This window comes from Lytechinus pictus, chromosome 10 (genome assembly GCF_037042905.1).
Source record: "Lytechinus pictus isolate F3 Inbred chromosome 10, Lp3.0, whole genome shotgun sequence".
NCBI classification, from domain to species: Eukaryota; Metazoa; Echinodermata; class Echinoidea; order Temnopleuroida; family Toxopneustidae; genus Lytechinus; species Lytechinus pictus.
Genome location: NC_087254.1, coordinates 16,113,798 through 16,126,202, shown reverse-complemented (window position 1 = coordinate 16,126,202; position 12,405 = coordinate 16,113,798). Strand labels below are relative to the sequence as shown.

General features: G+C 34.5%; 1 long non-coding RNA gene across 1 annotated transcript; it reads left to right on the top strand.

Moving 5' to 3' along the window:
- Positions 1–1,971: 1,971 nt before the first annotated feature.
- Positions 1,972–9,921, top strand: LOC135155658 (uncharacterized). Its single transcript, XR_010294821.1, has 2 exons — positions 1,972–2,118; positions 2,930–9,921. It is a non-coding gene; the product is annotated as an uncharacterized LOC135155658 (long non-coding RNA).
- The last annotated feature ends 2,484 nt before the right edge of the window (positions 9,922–12,405 follow it).

Genomic DNA, 12,405 nt, shown 5'->3' with positions numbered 1-12,405 from the left:
TCGATGCCGAAAATTTGTTAAGAAAATATAATTTCCTCCTATAAAAAAAAAGCCTCTTAATTTACTATCTATTGTCCACGGTGGGCGGCATTTGAATATTAATGAGTCAGAAAGAAGAGGATCGAGGGTATTTGAATTCCAGTTCATCGTGGCTTAGCCGTGAACCAGAATAGCCTGGTGGTTGAGTCGCTGCCCGGAAAGCAGTAGATGGCAGGTTCAAATCCCACTGGTTCCAATTTTTTCTGACTTATGATCTTATGATTTTCATTACAGATCGAGCATACCGATCTTATGATTTTCATTACAGATCGAGCATACTGATCTTAAAACAAAAATAGGAGTAATGCCGAAAATTTGTAAACAAATTATAATTTCCTCCTATAAAAAAAAAGCCTCTTAATTTACTATCTATTGTCCACGGCGGGCGGCATTTGAATATTAATGAGTCAGAAAGAAGAGGATCGAGGGTATTTGAATTCCAGTTCATCGTGGCTTAGCCGTGAACCAGAATAGCCTGGTGGTTGAGTCGCTGCCCGGAAAGCAGTAGATGGCAGGTTCGAATCCCACTGGTTCCAATTTTTTCTGACTTATGATCTTATGATTTTCATTACAGATCGAGTATACTGATCTTATGATTTTCATTACAGATCGAGCATACTGATCTTAAAACAAAAATAGGAGTAATGCCGAAAATTTGTAAACAAATTATAATTTCCTCCTATAAAAAAAAAAAGCCTCTTAATTTACTATCTATTGTCCACGGCGGACGGCATTTGAATATTAATGAGTCAGAAAGAAGAGGATCGAGGGTATTTGAATTCCAGTTCATCGTGGCTTAGCCGTGAACCAGAATAGCCTGGTGGTTGAGTCGCTGCCCGGAAAGCAGTAGATGGCAGGTTCGAATCCCACTGGTTCCAATTTTTTCTGACTTATGATCTTATGATTTTCATTACAGATCGAGCATACTGACCTTATGATTTTCATTACAGATCGAGCATACTGATCTTAAAACAAAAATCGGAGTAATGCCGAAAATTTGTTAACAAATTATAATTTCCTCCTATAAAAAAAAAAAAAAAAGCCTCTTAATTTACTATCTATTGTCCAATGCGGACGGCATTTGAATATTAATGAGTCAGAAAGAAGAGGATCGAGGGTATTTGAATTCCAGTTCATCGTGGCTTAGCCGTGAACCAGAATAGCCTGGTGGTTGAGTCGCTGCCCGGAAAGCAGTAGATGGCAGGTTCGAATCTCACTGGTTCCAATTTTTTCTGACTTATGATCTTATGATTTTCATTACAGATCGAGCATACTGATCTTATGATTTTCATTACAGATCGAGCATACTGATCTTAAAACAAAAATAGGAGTAATGCCGAAAATTTGTTAACAAATTATATTAAGCAAAAATGATGTGTTATCAAATTGTTAAATTGACAAAGAGATGATGCATGGAATTTTTTCTTTCTTTTCTGCAAACTGCAGAATCCTCTGTGATTTATCAAATTTAAGAATAATTTCTTTGACACATATCCCACGCTTCATTTTGAATGATTAAGAAACTGTATTGACATTCAAAATGTCAAATTAAGTTAGGAAAACAGGACAAGAGATGGATGTGCAAGCCAAGGACGTGGAATGAAGTTTCATCGCATTTGATTAACTATTTTGTTCAGATATATTACAGCATTAATATATGCCTGCATCTTTTTTAATGAGTAACTTTAAGAGTGAATTAAAAGTTGGTTGTCCAGTAATAAGGTGAAAAGCAGGAGAAGTAGCTTAATATGGGGAGTGGTGGCAGAAAGGATGGAGTTTCCCTACTTTGACCACAAGTGTAGAAATTATTTGTTATATGAATTAGGAGGAAAAGGGAACATTATTCATACTTTCATAATTAAATATTTGATTGTGCGATGAATGTTTTTGAAAAGGAAATAATATTTTGTTCTTTCACTTTACATCTGCAGTCATACATCATGGATACATCTCTTATCTTGTGTGAGCCATCTTCCATCATAAATAAGAGAGCTAGTTTACCACATAGAAGGACATGACACCAATCTTGAAATCATCATCTAAAAGGAATGGATAGTGTGAGCAGTTATTGATATTTAGGTGAGTTATGATCCAAAAAACACATTGGATTTGACATAAAACTCTTTTAAAAATCTAGTCACGTTAAACATATTAGCTTGTTAAACAGAGGAGTAGATGCGTGTACAGGGAGAATAATTTCTTGTTTACACAAAACGTTGAACCTCTGAAGTTTCAAAATGTGGATTTCAGATACATTTCTTTATCAAATAGAGAGAGAGAGAGAGAGAGAATGTTTCATCCTGGTTTTTATGCTTATGAGAAAAAATACACCAAACATCCACAATGCTACCATTCTTTCCTTTTTCTCCCTTTGCATTCATATTTCTCTTTCTTTCCCTTCATGTTTTTCTTCTTTTTGTAACTGCCCCAAATGCCTCCTCACTATGCCCCTGAACCATCCTACCCAAAAAAATTATGATTATGCAAGGTGATTTCAGTGATATATCATTTCAGTTGTGACATCTGCTTAAAGTAGGCTCTTCTCAGAAGGATACATTTTGGAGAAAATTTGGTTCTTAAATTTGGATATGTATTTGTGTAAACAAACATAATCCATTTTATTGCAATATTCATACTGTAAATTCAAATCAATAAACTAGATGACACAAAAATCAGGTGATATTTGTGAGGAGTTTTTGAGGTTATGTAATGGTACTTACCTCTAAATTAAATTGCCCTGAAAAGTGTTTTGGTGAAGTATACTGGCAGTACATTAGTCCAAACGTAAGCCTTAATCCATTTCATTTTTACGTGTTTTATAGTATGATGAATGTTTTTAAAAAGGAATTTTTGTTAGAATTATATTTTGTTTTTCACTTGACATCTGCAGTCACGTCACTCAGTGTACAGCATGTCTACATCCCCTATCTTGTGTGAATCATCTTTCAGCATAAATGAGAGAGCTAGTCTACCACAGACAAGGACATGACTCCTATCTTGATATCATCATCTATGCGAAATGTCTGGATGAGTATTGGTATTTTGTCATAGTTTCAAAAGCAAATGGTCAGATCTGTACATTCCTTTATATTCTTTGGAGTTTGTATACAAAAATACAATTATGCATATTGACTAGGTATGCTTGTTTTCACATAAATATAAGATCAAATTTTACAGCCGGCACTTTTTTTTTCATTTTTCTATAGGGAACTCTTATTTATTGAATTATAAGTGGGGAATATCGCAAAAGACGGCAACAATTTCTAAGGACACAGAGAGAGGCATTTAGTCCAGTAAATGGGCATCTACAATTTATGTATTGTCCAACAAATTGAATGAACCAAATATCATTTAAAATATATCCAAAACATGTTTTATTTTTGAATACCCGACTCTACCCTCACTTGCCATATGTATTTTTCCATTTAAGCCATTTTGATGTGTGAAAAAGTGGGCAGGTTCTACCTCCCTCTTATACCAAAATTTTGGCCACATTTGAATAATTCAGAACATGCTCCAACACACAAAAAAGTCATTTTACCAAAAATCAGTGATTCATGTAAATAGGACAATATACATGGCCAGTGAGGGTATATGCATTCGCTACTCATGAACCCATTTTCATATGTTTTATAATAAGTTTTGTGTAGATCCTAGGGGCAGGTCCAAGCTATTATCTGTATCTAAATTATTTGTTCTTTCATTAATGGATGCATACAATGTAGGGCATATTTACTATAAAAAAATAATTTGTACATAATGTTGGAAATGTTTTGCAAGTATTGTGAGGCTTAGATGTATTTGTGGAGAATTTTTGTGTTAACTAGTCTGCAAAAGTGGATCCAAAGGTTTTCCAGAGTTTTTGCCTTTTGTGTTTTATCTCTGGTTTTTTACCCTGGATCTACTTGTCGTAGAATTTTTTAACACAAACATTTCTCCCTCCCAACTTCTGTGCACAATACCTTTATACATACTTATTTTTCCATGAGTATTGTTAATATGTTCTGTCCAATTTAGTAAATTGTTACTCAAAGAAAGGTGATAGATCAAATGCACAGAGTATAATATGTGTGGCGCTATTAATCTCTAACCCTAAAAAGACTTAAAAAACAAAACAAATCTTGCGCAACATTTGAGACCAAATTTACGACCATTGGGTTTGCAGTTCCAAAATTATGAAACTTGTAATTGCATGTCAGACATCAAATTGCTTAAAAAAACTTTATTTCATGTACTTTACAAATCCAATGCAAATTCAATTTCTAGCCAAAATTCATAACTTTGTCATTAATTTTACTCTCGCATTATTAAAAAAAACAAAAACAAAGAAAAACATAAGAAATTGCAAAAAAAAAAAATACATATTAGAGCATTTTGATAACGATTATTCTTTGTTGTGTGTTTGATCTGAATCCAACAACGAGCCTCCAAACCAAAACAAATCAGTACTTTAAGAGCTTTTTTTTATAGATTCAAGCCAAAATTATGATTTTATGCATTAATTAGCATTATTAATTGATTAAGAATTAAACTTAAATGATTTTGGAACAATCATACATACAATTTTGTAGACTATATCATGGTTGACATGCATATTGATTTTCATCATGGTTGCACAATCAGCGGCCAAGATCTTTGGGGCCCTTTAGCTCCCCATCATTCCAGCCTAAAAAATACCCTAGTCATATTACGGTCAATCTATTCATTAAGGCATATTTTTCAGTTCAATTTTGAATAAATTTTGCTTATAGAAATTAAAGATACAAAGGAAAATAACTTTTTACTCAAAATTATGTTTGACAGATATTGGAGAAAGTTGACTCTTTTAACACCAAAAATCCTGTTTTCATTCTTTTCAAGGGGTTGGCATCGCTGACAATGACTTTCTTAGATATGGTTGTTATTAGGTCATAGGTCACAGAGATCAATTTGTACCCCAAAATTTCTTGTTCTTGTGAGAAGCAAAGAATTGGTTCATTGTATACCTGAAAATATCATTTGCCCTGCGACAACTTCAAGTTTGATTTAGAGATTGATTTTAAACTTTGCTCATGAATGCATATGTGAGTTGAGGATCTCATTACATAATTTTTGGTCACAATGGCAAAGGTCAAGAAGTTATTAAAAATTTTATGTGTGTTATTGTTGGTTTGGCAATGATGGATGTATTAACTTCGACTGCATGCAGTTAAGAAATTATTTAGTTTCTCTTCATTTTTCATGGTCCTGATATTTTCTTTTTATTAGAGAACAAAAATCCCACTGTATAGTGTTTGAAAGCGTTTATTAATTACTTAATTGATTACTTTAGATTTTTGAAATGTTTATGAAACTAGCAAAACAATTCCGAGAAGTGTTTCACAAGTGAATATATACAATTTAAAAAGTCATGCCTAAGTGTTCGTTTGCACGCAATATTGTATGCGCAGTCTTATTGATTCATGTGCACCAGCATGACTCCTCTGAGCGTGATCCAACCAGTATTGTGACCCATTATTTTCCACATGCAAGTGTAAATTCAAAAGTGAATTGAATCACACTCACACTTAAATCTTTGTGAAACACCTCTTTAGTTTATGTCACGTGTCAGATAGCTTGGACCTGCCCTGTAATTTACTATTGTCTCTATTATAATTATACTTGATTTGTATTCATCATTTTTTTTTTCTTGAATAAAATGTAAGACCAGCAGCCGAGAAGATTCATTCAAGTTGGAGGACCATGGCAGTTGACCTCATTTATTGCTGGGGTAGGCCCTAGACCTCACAAGCATGGCTTGCTGTCTGGTTTGAGCTGGGATCTTCCTGCCAGAATCACACAATGAGTGATGTCACTACCAACAGATCTGATTTTCAGTGTGCAGAGAAGGGCATTGGACACTGCTGTGCATGGCATACAGCTTCCACAATGTAAGTGCTTTATTGATGAATTCAATGATATCTTGCGTAGCCTAGAGTATGTGAGACAATGCAAACGGTTTTCCAGCAATTTTTATGGTATGCTAATGGCAATAACTATTACGGAAGTATTGGGAAGAAATGTCTAAATTGCACTCTTTAAATTCATGACATTTTCTTTACTCTTTGGAATTAAATTCTTTTCATGAAAATCCATCAAAACAATACCATTACTCCACCCTCCTCCCCTCATGTTTTACTTTCCTCATTGGTTTTACCTCTAAAATACTAGCATTATCTGTTTATCCATTAATTGCAGTCTCTCTTTTACCTCCGTGTACTATCTGCTGTAGCTGTCACTCTGAATTCATCTTTTTCACACCCTCTCAACACGATATTCACCATGACTGATATGATAATGTGCTATAAATACTTAAGCAAATTCTTTAACAAGGCAATTTGTGATTCTATTTACAGATTTCAATTACATTTTTTTTATTAATTGCAGAACCACATGAGAAAGTGGTATTAATGATTTTACAATATAATTCCCTTTTTTGTACATGTTAATTTTTTGGGACGGACTAATTTGAATTGATTTTGTTGATCCCCTCCCCGTTCTCTATAAAACTCATGTTTGTGCAAGCTTGTATTCATCACGTTATCACACAATGTGTAGAGATAATGGACTGCTGCTTGGAATGATGTGATCTGTGACGCAATATCGGTTCGTCTGCCAAAAAATATATATTCACTTAAAATCAAAAGTAAAGTATTGAGTTTTCACCCATTGTTATGAGGATTGTGTGCTTCAATGGTTTTCCACAATGTGTAATAAAAAGGGGGGGGGGGCAAAATGCTAAATCAACCATACCAATACATGTTAGTCTTGAATCTAGTTTCAGGAGCGCAATGTCAAATTGTCAGTTGCTTTTCAAGGAATTATACAGGAGTGTTGCTTATTCAGTGTTTTGTATCTCCCGTCATCGATATTTGTTATGGGCCTTTTGCTTGGATGTCTAATTTCATAAATGGAGCAGTGTAGCTAAGACGGCTTTACGACTCGGAGGCATTGATCAAGACTGATTAAGGACTGGTTGCACTTTGAATATACCCAGGCCTAATTAACCACTTGTGTCTGCACAAAGAAGGGCAGAAAGGAAATGTTGATGAGTGCTTGAAAAGAGCATACCAGAATTCTGGAAATATGTTTCAACCGCATGTGAAATATTTGTATCTGGTGTCTGGTAATGTTTTGAAATTCCCCAAGTACTGACTGAAGGAATGGAGTTTTTCCAGTTCATATTTCATATATTTTCTATTGGACATTCAAATGGTAATTTGATTGTTTTACTGATTTCTGGTGCCATTGCAGGTGGTATGAATAATAATTGAGAGACATGATGGTTCTCTGATATCTCATGCCATCTAAACTTTTGTCTTTTGGAATTGACTTCTTTGGTATTCTTCTTGTACGAGTGTGTTGGCCCATTTGTTGTGTCATTAGACAAATTATTGGTAAATCTAGATCTAGTTGATCATTTCTAGTCTCATCCCCAACTTTGACATCACATTGAAACAATCAAGTATGACATCTGTATCCCTTCATCTAAAAATCTTTCATTGGAACTTGCATGTCTTTCACCTCAGGGAAGGTGGAGTTTCTTAACCAGGTCCCGGGGCTTGACTTGAGGTGGTGTTTGGCTATTCTTTTGTATTTTGGTTTGTGGATAGGACAGTGATCTACCTGATAGTCAGCCTTCTGAATTCTCCAATTTGTGTTTTTTCCACGTGTTTTTCACTCATTGAATCGTCTGATACTTTTTTCTCAGAACATTTAATGTCATATCCTGTGTCAACGAGAATTTGGATTTTTTCACTTGGTTAGAGTGGTTGCTTTATTCTGGAAGGCATTTGATGTAACTTGGCATATCTTATTTTGGTGATCAAGATGTCTTCAAATTTCCATAAGTTCTCTTCTGGGCTTAGATCACTTATTTCATCCAAACTGGCACTGTTTTATGGAGAAACCTAAACAATTTGGTTCAATTTTAGGGATTCATCCACTGAATAAATGATGGTGACATTTCCTGCGAGAAGAAGCCAGAGTGGGAGGTTTCTCTGAGCGTCAAGAGTATCCTCACATAGATTGAAAGTGTGGCATGGTTATTCTAGCCTATTGTTAACCCAGGTTTTAAGTTTCTTTTTGTAGATAAGGAGTGTAATTTGATGACCTCTCCTGGCCGATTGTTCCAACTGTCTTTGTCCCTTTTGCAGAAGATATTGTTTCTTTACATCCATTCAGAACCAGTCTTGGAAATTTTACAGGGTGCTGTCTCTGAAAGTTGGTATTGCTTCTCAATGACCCTTTTGCCGAAGAAGTTGTTTCCTACATCCCAGTGTGAAAGGAATTTCAGACTTTTTATTGTGTCATTTCTGAAATGTGACATTGCTTTTTATTGACCCTTTGGCTGAAGGAGTAATTTCCTACATTGGAAAGAATTTAGACATTTTATTAGGTGGCGTCTCTGAAATTTGACATTGTGCTTCACAACTAGAATACATGCATTGTTTTGTTATGATTGATAGGCCATTATTAAACCATTGTGGGATTATGAAGTGCACATGCTCTGGACGAGCCTATGTTGAGGATTTAACCCATTAGGTCTAGATTCACAAGTCATGTCTTTCCAACTGCCCCTTGCCTTATCTCTCAGAGTTATGTGAAAGACGTGATGAATACTGTATGCAAGCACAAACATTAGGTGTCCCCTTGACAAAAACAAACCAAAAAATCAAATTGTTTTCCCTTTTTTTTTTTTCACCAAAATGCAGTGTTCATTGAAGTTCATAGGAACACAATTGCATCATGTACAGAAAAGTGTGTATTTATTTGTAAAATTGTAAATCTTCCATTTGCTCAATTGAAAAGAGCCCCCCCCCCCAAAAAAAAAAAAAATATATATATATAGATTAAATTTTTTTTTTTTATATATAATTAGAAATAATAATGAATGAATAAAAAAATTAATGAAACTGAGATAAAATAAAGAAAGATGGGGAAAAAATATAAACAAATTGAAATATAATGATATTTGTAAATGAAAAAAAAATACACAAAGGATTGTGACAATGATTAATCATAATACTCAAATATTCATCTTCTTATATACATGTATGAAATATAATTATGATAAATTATTTAGAACATATCAGTCATGGAGAATAAATGTTGAAAGGATGTGAAATAAAGAAAGATTGACAGTATATGGAGAGCATTTCATGAAGAGTTTTATCAGTGATTATCAGTAATTTGCTCTCAGCCAATCAGATGCATTGATTTACAGTAGCTTATAACATCTGACTGTGAAAATCACTGATGTGAATATTCATGAAATGCTCCCCTTGATGGATAGTACAGGGAGGTATGAAGAGAGAACACAATTGGTGGATTCACAGGTAAACTTGTAGAAAGAGGGGGAATAGAGGGAAGGAGGGGGGGGGGGGGTAATGAGCAGATTAAAGGCAATGAGGTAGTGGTTTTGTTCAAGGGTGAATAGAGAGACTACAAAGGAGATTATAACACACTGATTCATTTGGTAAGGAAGAGAAAAGATGGGGCAAAATATAGATGACGTGGGTTAAGTCCCCCCCCAAAAAAAAAATTGCTTGGAAAATGAATGCATTGTCTTCCTTACCCTTAGCTATGCAGGTTATCATTGAACTTGAAAATAAAGCACCTACATTAGAGATGGGGTATATCATGCATGACAGTGTCCAGTGCCCCACCCTGCACACTTGAAAATGAGACTCTGGGTAGTGGCATCATGTATTGTGTGATTCTGGCAGGAAGACCCCCAGTTCGGATCAGGCGGCCGGCCATTTTGTGATGTTTGGGGTTTGCTCCATTGAATTGAGAGGTCAGCTGCTATGGCAACCTCCTTACTTGAATGAATCTTCTTGGCTGCTGGTCATTTTTTTTAAACACTTTTTTCTTTGAGAAATAAATCCCTTGGAAAATGAAAAATTCTTGCTCTTTAGTGATGCTTATTTGTGTGTTGCCTGCCCTTTTGCTATTGTCATCTCCCCTTTTCCTATTCTTTGTGACCCCCCTCCCTTCATCTATCTATTGTGACCCCCCCCCCCTTTCTGTAATGTGACATTTGCTTCTGGGTCAATTGCTCCTTTCTAATGGGGTTAGTTCTGAATTAGCATTGGGTTAGAGGTCGGAGTTATGTTTGGCTTTAAGGATCTTCCTCCAGAAGAGCAATCGTCTCAGGAGCAAATGTCAAGGAACCCTTATTTGCAAGCCAAATGTGACATTGTTCTTGACCCTCAATTCTTAGTTTATTTATGGGTACTGTACAATGCAAAGATAGTAAATTTAGAAGGTCGAGGTGAATCATTGTGATTTTTTTTTCTTTTTTTAGGTACAGTTTTTATTTCATCAAAGGTTGAGTGATTTAATTTATTCAGCCCCCATTTTTATTTTCGAGGGGGGGGGGGGACAATTTTATGGGTGATTGACTCGCAAAATTTCAGCTTATAGAGTACTTTCAAGGACAATGTCACATTTTGACTTGCGGATTCCAGATTATTTTGAGAGGGGGGAGGTGAATGTTGCAAAATGGATTTATATTGATGGCAATTTTTTTCCCTTCTTTTCATTGAATTTAGTTTTTATATCATAGCAACCATGTGGAATTATGTTATTTTGTTATACAATAATCCAATATCCACTCAATTGAATACTTGATCAATCGACCCATTCTTTTTCCATGTTCATAAAGTTAGAAGTATTAAAGGTTCTTAATTGCCAACAACGAAAATAATACATTTTGCAACATATTTAGTTTACAAAGGTGAACTTCACACAATGTAAATTTTAGATGCGTTTGAAGAGCATTTTCTGACAATGTGCTGCATACATTGTCACACATTCTATTTTCAATCAAGTATTTGATTTGTATTTTTGATTATTATTAATTCACTGAAAGGGCATGGAAAATATTATACCAGTTTAACAAGACAAGAATTGACAATGCTAAACAGAAATCATCTTCTTTGGACAATTTTCAAAGTTTTCAAATGTTTCTTGCATCTATCACAAAAGGTTTTAAATCAATAATCAGAAGTTTGTTACATTCTTTTTGCTGAAGTAATAGTTAAAATCAGGTTTAATTTGAGCATACATTTCATGAAGTTCACCGGATGTATGGAGGGGCTTTCACAATTAGTTGTTTTATCGTTAACAAGCAATACTATTGTCTGCAAAATATAGTGTAATCAAAAGCTCGTGCAACCAAGTGTGATAGCCCTTGTAGATGGTAGGGGGAAGAGATGAGGGGAAGACAGAGAGGGAAGGGAGAGGAGACAGAGAGGGATAGATGAGGGAGAGAGAGAGGTGGAGGGGAAATAAATACAAGTTACAACAAGGAGGTGTAATATGATCATTTAATAATCGTCCAGGCAAAATAAATTAAAAATTTAGGCTAATAATGTTATTTGCAAACATATGTTATTTGCAGAGATACTTGTAGTTCGGATTTTTCTAGTGCACTTCATAAATTAGGTAGAATACGGTAGACCGATTTACCGATGAATAGAGTTCCTCTGATAATGATACATTTGCTTAACTTTAAAATTCGTTATTTTGCCTGGAAGATTTGGTGAAATACAATGGAAAAATCAATTTTCAAATAATATACATAATTTCTTAACAAAACTTATTTTTTGATAACTTTAAGCAGATACGTACTAGCAGCCTTAATTGCACCACCTAGAGTCTTCAACTCCTCAAATCTAACCAAGTTCAAAACCCATAATAAGCATTGTATTCTTGTTATGGGTTGTATTACAATCGGAGTATACTTTGAAAAAATATTCAATCCATGCATCATAAGAAGAAATATTTGAATCGTAATCTCAAATTTATGATGGCAAGCTGTTGGACACTGTTAGAGCAACCTGCAAGAGAACATTTAAAAAAAGTGATACATATTTACTTATCTGGCATTTTTAGGCCTAAATTTCTGTCTCATTTTGTTTTTCTCAATTTCGAGCCCTCGCATCTTTATCGTTAGTGATCATAATTAAGGCATTGTTTTACCAACCAGAATTGATGATTGAAATGCAGAATTTAAAAACTAAAAACCATCAAAGCTACAAATAATTTCATGATCGAAAGCTAACAATAATTTGATTTTTTATGACTATCAACCCCAAATGAGGTGCCAATTGTGTCTAAAAGTGTCTTCTCCGAATTCGGTGTTTTTGTACTCATTGTTAATAGACATTACTTGATTAACTTGTTTGTGTGTGTGTGTGTGTACGATAAGACTTTTCTACACACAACAAACTAAGAATAGATGTTCCAATGTTGTCAAATCCATTTCTGCCCGAATTGTCCTTTCTAAAAAAAAAATGAAAGTGGGAAAAAGTGTAATTAAAAGATTGGAGCCCTATAAAA